The sequence below is a fragment of the Manis pentadactyla genome, chromosome 2, assembly GCF_030020395.1.
Source record: "Manis pentadactyla isolate mManPen7 chromosome 2, mManPen7.hap1, whole genome shotgun sequence".
In the NCBI taxonomy this organism is placed as follows: domain Eukaryota; kingdom Metazoa; phylum Chordata; class Mammalia; order Pholidota; family Manidae; genus Manis; species Manis pentadactyla.
Window position 1 is genome coordinate 55,174,682 of NC_080020.1, and position 8,059 is coordinate 55,182,740.

Consider the following 8,059-nt stretch of genomic DNA (forward strand, 5'->3'; position numbering starts at 1 on the left):
CAGCAAGGCATGCTGGCTTGGAAAACCAGCTTTCCAAAGGGTCAAGGAAGCAGAAACTGATTTCTCACACACCATTACACAGTTTAACTAACATAACAAATGCCAAATAATTGCTGGTACAAATGGATAGGTGGATGTTTGCTTTGTGTGGTTGCCATGGATTCCCTTAGCATTGATGCACCTACCATGATTGAAATGCCACAGATTTAAGGAAATAGCAATGATATGATTAACTTGATTCAATAATTTGAAAAGGGTTTTCTTTATCTGAGAGGCAACTGAGACTATATTTTACCCAACTTGCTTTGATTTAATATATTATCCAATTCTGTGGGAGTTGTTTCAGTATTACATAATTCTGTTTAATCCAAGTATTTGTTTGTGTGTGTGTATAACTTTATGTATGTGTGTGTATGTATGTATATATATATATATATATATATATATGCAACTTTTTGAGCTGAGTTCATTGATTTTTGTGTAAAGTCTATTGAGCTCTGAATGTATGTCATGCACTGGAATAAGCAGCATTATCCCATTTAATCTCATTAGTTATAATCATCCCCACTTAAAAGATTAGAAAACTGAGGTAGAGGTTAAGTAACATTGATGATCCACACTAGTAAATAGTTGACCAAGGCTTTAAAGGCTGAGACCCTATGCCACAACCCTAATGTGTGGTTCCCCATCCAGCAGCATCAGCATTATCCAGAAACTTCTTAAATGTGGGATGCGGCTCAGCATCTGTGCTTCAACAAGCCCTCCAGGTGATTCTGATCATGCTCTTGGCATTCCACTACTCTTCCCCTTTCAAGCACTGTTCTTCTATTCCACTGTTATTCTCTCTCAGCCTGTATCTGCTCGAACTGCAACTGCTTTCTGACTTTCACCCCACTAACCCCCAGCCCCTGCTTTAAACACCTTGCTGTCTTTTATTTTTTGAAGTATCATTGATAAACAATCCTGTATTGGTTGCAGATAGACAACACAATGGTTTAATAGTTTCCCATATTATTAAATCCTCACCCCCCACTAGTATGCTTACTAGCTGTCAACATAATAAGATGTTACAGAATTGTTAACTGTATTCTTCATGCTGTACTACCTTCCCCGTGACTGACTTAGATCATGATTGAGAATTTTTGTGCCCCTTTTTCCCACTCACCTTCTCCAACCACCCACCCACCCTAACCACTCCCCCATGATAACCACCAGTCACTTCTCAGTGTCTATGAGTCTACTGCTATTTTGTTCATTCTGTTTTGCTTTGTATTTATATTCCACAAATAAGTGAAATCATGTGGTATTGCCTGACTTATTTCACTAAGCATAATATCCTCTGGATCCATCCAAGTTGTTGAAAATGGCAGAATTTCTTTCTTTTTTATGGCTGAATAATATTCCATTGTGTATATGTACCAAATCTTGTTTATCCATTCATCTACTGATGGACTCTTTGGTTGCTTCCATATCTTGGCTATTGTAAATAATGCGGCAGTAAACATAGGGGTGCATATATCTTTTCAAATCAGGGATTTTGTTTTCTTTGGATAAATTCCTAGAAGTGGAATTACTGGGTCCAATAGTATTTCCATTTTTAGTTTTTTGAGAACCCTCCATACTGCTTTCCACAGTGGCTACTTCCAATTGACATTCCCACCAACAGTGTAAGAGGGTTCTCATTTCTCTACATCCTCACCAAAACTTGTTATTTCTTATATTTTGGATAGTGGCCATTCTGACTGGTGTGAGGTGATATCTCAAGGTGGTTTTGATTTGCATTTCCCTGAAGGTTAGTGCTATGAAGCACCTTTTTATATACCTGTTGGCCATCTGTCTTTCTTCTTTGGAGAAATATCTGTTCGGGTCCTCTGCCCATTTTTTTAATCAGGATGATTTGGTTTTTGGGTGTTGAGGTATATGAGTTCTTTATATATTTTAGATGTTAACCCCCTTGCTGTCTTAATCCAACCATACAAGGAATATTACTTGAGTCTATTGAAACTAACAAACTGTGTGCTAGGTTTCTTTTTTCAATAAGCACTTTAGCTAATCATTACCCAGTGAAAGTTATGAAACTCCTGCCCAGAGAAATACACACATGTAAGTTTTGTAGAATTTGTTAATCATGTTCCCATGGGCTGTCCATGGAGTTCAGATAAGACTCTCAGGTAGTGGTTGTAAAGAATTGTGACAGTTATAATTGCGAAGGGCCCATAAATGCCTCTCATAGCAACAATAATAGACAGTTCACCTCTGTTCATTTTTTTATTTTTTCTTTAAAAAAATATCTGACCTCTGAAACTTACTATGTGTGAACTTAAGCAAGACTAACCTACTCTGAGCCTAAGGTGTTTCTTTTTCCTGTAAAACTAGGGGTGATAATACCCACCTAGGATCATTGAAATTTTAGCAGTAATAATTAAAGCTCCTAGCATTATAGTAGGGTACTCATTAAATTGTATGTGTATTCCTTATTATTTGGAAAATACAGAAAATTACAAAGAAAATAAATGGTAACCCATAAATAAATGCTAACTCAGAGATAACACAGTTGACTCCCATTTTCAAAATGTATTTCTTATCTTTTTTAATATGAGGTCTGTTAAACCCTGTTTTTACTAAACAGTATATCATGATTCTTTGTAAAACTGCTTGGAAAGAATTTTCTCCAATGAATAATTTAGAATATGTGAATAAGACTTAGTCCCTACCTGCCTACACCCCACTCCAACTATGTATTCTTTGTCCTATAATAGTGAGAAGGAATAATCATTTTTAAAGCTTTAATTTGGCACTTAAATAGCAAACACCCTGGAAATTTCCAATCCCCTTCTCCAATCCCAGTGATAATGAGCTTGAAAAGAAGGAAGGGAGTGGAAAGGTGGAGGTGAATGTGGATCTAAAATGCTTCTCCTTCTCTTAGTGTATTCTAACACCTGTCATTTCCCTCTAGAGCCTAGAATCAGTTGTGTTTTATCTCTAGGTGCTACATCTTCAGACCTCAGCTTAAACACTACATATATTGTAATCTATTTCATGATCTTTTACTGTCTTATCCTTTTTTCCCTCCAGTTGCTCGCCGTAACATGAAATGACTCAAAAAGTAAGAGAAAAAAAATGTCACTAAAGTACTTGTTAAAAATGAAATGTACTCCTTTTTCTACTCACATCTTACCTCCTGATATTTTTCTTCACTTCTGTCTGGAACAGGCATCCCCAAATAGTCAAACTGAAAGCCCAAACTATAAGATCAAAGACCCCTCCTCCCCTCAGGTCCCTGCCACCAGTGTTGCCAGCAACTAGACTTTGAGTTTACATATCATGCTCCCTGAGAGGGGAAGGTAGGGTCTTTTTGTCAACCCTTGTATCCAGTATCTAGTACTGCATAAACTTAACAATTTACCAGGTAACTCTTTGTTGATGGAATATTACGTTTTAGCTTCAAGTAAGCATGAACAATTCAGATATCTTTTCCCACTGTATTTCAGACATTCTTATATCAACTTCAGTAATTGTTAGTTTGAGGGAAATCCAGCAACGAGAAGAAAAATTGCAGATAGAGAATCCTAGATTCTTATGTTTCCTTAATACTTAAAACATTCTTTATACTTGTAACCAGTGGAGATAAGATAGACTTTTAAAATAAAGTCATGATTCTTCCAAGTGGCCATATATCAGCCCTGAGCGAAGTCGGCGTGCATCATCTATAACATCTGGAGATTTATGACCGCTTGGAGAATGCTAGCAGAAATCTTCCAATCTTCTCAGAATTGTATTTGGCTTTTAAACTTTATTACATTAACTCCCTTTTTATCTGTCTGTAAAAATGATATTTATTCATAGTCAAATATTTGAAAGAGAAAATGTAGGGGAAAAAATATCAGCATTCAAACATAATCATTGTAACCGTTTGTTAAACTTTCTGTTATCATGTTCATATTGGTTAAATGTATTAAAAAACAAAGGATTGTCATAAACTAATACATTCATTTCGATATTATGCAACCATTTTACAATATGCCCACTACTGGTATAATTATCTTCATGTTGGGATACTAAACGTTTTCCCCATAAAACTTTATGCTACCTATATTAGGTCAAACATCTTTAAGTTTCTTTTCTGAAAAATCAGATTTAACTAAGCTAGGAAAACCAGTAGTTTAGTAAGAGCTAGACTCCTTATTGAACCTTACAAATGGAAGCTTTGATATTATTTATAAGTTTATTTCTAAAACTTCAGTTATCATTGTAATAAAAATGAACTGTCAGATGTACATCTAGATTGATTCAAATTCCACGCATCCTTTTTTCTTTAGATTCCTAGAATTCTTTGCATATTACTGAACAAAACAGTAAGCCCATCCTGCCCATTCAATTCATAAGTCAAATTCCACTAATCCTAATGTCATTACAATGAAAAACACTTTAATAAAGGAATATCCAAATCTCAGGCAATGACACATTTTTTTTTCAAACTCTTTTATGTAACAGATTGCAAAACAAAAAGCACGTATTAATTTTAAAAGGTTTCACCTACATCTTTAATTTTGATTACTATATAAAATAAAATATATCAGATAGCTTTTAGTAAGAACAAATTATAAGATGATGATGTATTAGAATTGAAATTATGTATTATGGTATTTCTTTATGTGATCTGTTTACATGGTCTTGGGCTTAATCCTATTAATCAAACGTATTTCAAGAACAGTAAAGAAAAATGTGATTACTGTTGGACAGTGAAATTCCACCAGTTTTTGGCAACGCTTTTATATTGATAGATGTGCATCACAGAGCCTCTCTTGTCCTACATGTCCTAATGAGCAGCGAAAGCCAGTATGTGAAGAAAGGGAAGAGGAGAAGTATTTGAGTATATTTATAGACAATCCGTAGCTCAATGACTAGACGCTGAATATCTGAGATTTGATTTTATAAAATGGCGTATTTTAAAAATAAGGACTTTCTCAAGTTCTTTCACTCCCAGAACAAAGACTGTAATCTTACTATATTTTTAGAAGCTTGTCTAGGGCAGACTTTTGATATAAATAAATGATGCATTAACATTATATGCAGACAGAGTGTATATGCCAGCAGAAAACTCAGCGGGGGAGAATTGTATGTTTATACAATACAATTCCAAGGTCAATTCACTGACTCTTTGCTGAATGTTACAGCTCAGATTTTTTTCTTCTTTTGATGCATGTTCCTTTTTCTGTTAACAGCAGATATCCTCTTATCAAATACTCCATAAATCTGAGTCTAATGAAATAATTTTTTTATAATTCTCCCTTGACCCATTGCTGTATAGTTTTGTAAACATCTATCAAATAGTTGCACAAAACAACCTACTGGTCTAAAATAACTGAAATAAGTGGAACTAAAAGAAATTTGGAAATAAACAAGTAAGAGACTGCATAGCAATCAAATTTTCAGCCAGTAAATATTTCGATATAACTGAACACTGTTCTTTAAGGACCCTGTTGTCTCTAGGTGTATTGTTTGTATCTTTTGGAGATTATAACAACAGTGACAGAAATGTCTGATGCAAATTGCTCTAGGATCAAATATTTTTGAATGGAAGTTAAATTTACTCACTACTTAAAAATCACCAATGAAGAAGGCCTTCACGAGGACATAATTGTTTCACTCTTTTGCTTAACTGCACAAATAAGGTATCTAGTTTGAAGTTTAGAAGGTAATAGAATCATCTTCTCTGAATGCAGTTAATTTAAAAATTACTTTTCATTAGTTATTGCCTCTCTATGCAGTTACAAAACCTTGGTTATAATTTTATCTTTCTGTTTTGTGAATAGCAAGTCTACCCAAAATGGTATAATTTCCTTCTATGATGAAATATTAACCCATACAGGCTAAAGGAAAGCATTGTGCAGAATCATAATCAGCTTTAATTCCACTCCATAAATGGCACCCTTTATCAATAAATAAGAAGACTGTGTGTAGATCCCATCACAACTAGGTAAACATGCATTTTTTTTGGGGGGGTGATTACCCTCTAAAATCCTTATCATAAGCCATAGGGGCCTGTTAATTGGGATCTTCAGGATTCAGCCCTGGCTCCTGCATTAGATTCTGTTCTGCATTTTCATTATTGCCTGGGTGACAGAATAAAAGGCATACTGATTAAGTTTGGAGATTACACTAAGCTAACAGGAGTTACATTTGGAAAGCTAAAACAGGAATTCAAAATGTCTTAATAAATTATATAAATCACATTTCAAAAATGTGGAACAAATTCAAGGTTACATCCTGAGAGGGAAAGGCAAACTATACTGTCAACAAAGGGAGAAGGTTGTCTAAGCAGTCATGACAAGAAAAGGCCTCTGGTTCAAAGTGAGTCTGCAGAGTGGTACTCACCCTTAAAACAAGACAGCATAGGGCAGCTTTCCTCTGCAGAAGCCACGTTTAGCTCCTTTGCAGCCAGAACTACAGAAAATTAAGATGAGGCACACCTGGAACATGGTCCCCACCCCCAAAGCCTTAGTTCAATGAGTTGCTGGCAGCAGGCGTGGAGGGTTCACATGTGCTCGGGGCGCCTTGGGACAACTGTCCCGAGTGTGGGCACCAGCCCTCCTCACACACCAACCTTCAGGGAGCACGTAAGGACCAACAGGTGCAGAGAAGTGGTAAGAGCTCACTGGCTTTTAGCAAAGGATGAGACATACCTCGTATGAGCCTGGGATTTAGGGAGTTAGGACATAATCCTTTGTTATGTTTGGCATTGTATAAGATTTTATTAAACTATTTTGTTGACTTTGAGTTTCCACATTTTAAAAGGAAGTGTGAAAATTGGAAAAGATCTGTAGAACAACAGAAGTGCTTAATGGGGTGTAAAATAGGTCATGTGGGGAAAGATTAAAGGAGTCTGGTTGCTTAGCCAGGAAAATAGAAAGCTAAGAGATGGCTTAATAACTGTCTTATAGTATACAGAGGTTTATAATAAGAATGCTGACTGGTTCTCCATCCCTACAGAAGAAAGAACAAAAGAAAATTAGTTCAAAGTAGCAAGGGAGGGCTTGCTTTTACATTGGAAAGGATTTCTTGATTGTAAAATATCAAGTTTTGTCTAAGGCCACCAAGAGACATACGGTCTTTGGAGGTGTTTAAAATGGAATGAAAACCCAGCTGGTTGGAAGACTTAAGAGCTGACCTGCGTGATGGTAGAACTGAGCCAGACAACCTCTGGAGGAATTTAACAGTCCTATCACAGCTGTAAAATACCAGTCATCTTCCTTTCTTAGCCATCTATAAAGATGAATTTACATTATTTATATTAAGGCTTTATTTGACAATTTCAAGAGATGACTTGGCTTACTGTTTTCCTATCCCTAAATAAGTACAATTGTTGCTTCCTGTTTTCTTTCATTTATTCAACAATGTCTATTGCATGCCTGCTGTGTGCAAAACTCTATGCTCAAGGCTGTGAGTGACCCAAATAACCATACATGCTTTATTATTCCTTCACAAACATTTGCTGGGCACCTCCCCTATGCTAGGCACTATGCTGCACACTCAGAACCCAAATACATGTGCAATGACAGCTCTAAAGAGCTCACTGTCTAGTGAATGAGAATAATAACTAAACAGAGGCCTGTGACAAAGCTATGAGCTGGCAGCTTTGAAATGCATGGGACATAGTGGATGCATCTAAAACAGACTGAGGTAGTTTTACAAGTTGCAGGAGGAGATGACCTCAGAGCTGCATTGGGGTGTGGTGGGAAGGGAGCTCAGTGTGCTCTACTATGCCAAGATGACTATCATATGAGCTGATTGCTTCTACATAGCAAGATACGTAAAGACATTTATTTCATTTTATCAACTAAAATGTTATTGATTCTGTCCTCTGCCCTTTCTTTGATCTTTAATAAAACAATGAAAGCTGATTTACACTGAGCTCTAAGGTGACTAACATGTCTCCAAATTCATCAGGCTGCACAGAAAATTGTAGCTTAAGAGAAAATGGGGTTGAGGACAGAACACTCAAAAACTTCATTAGGGACACACCCATTTTTAAAAGATAAGAACTCCATAAAAAACG

The 8,059-nt window shown here is 36.0% G+C and overlaps 1 protein-coding gene across 1 annotated transcript in view; it reads left to right on the plus strand.

Annotated features, from left to right (window-relative positions):
* FBXL17 (F-box and leucine rich repeat protein 17) overlaps positions 1 to 8,059 on the plus strand; it is a 602,098-nt gene that overhangs the window by 465,994 nt on the left and 128,045 nt on the right. The gene's annotated exons all lie outside the window — the stretch shown is intronic.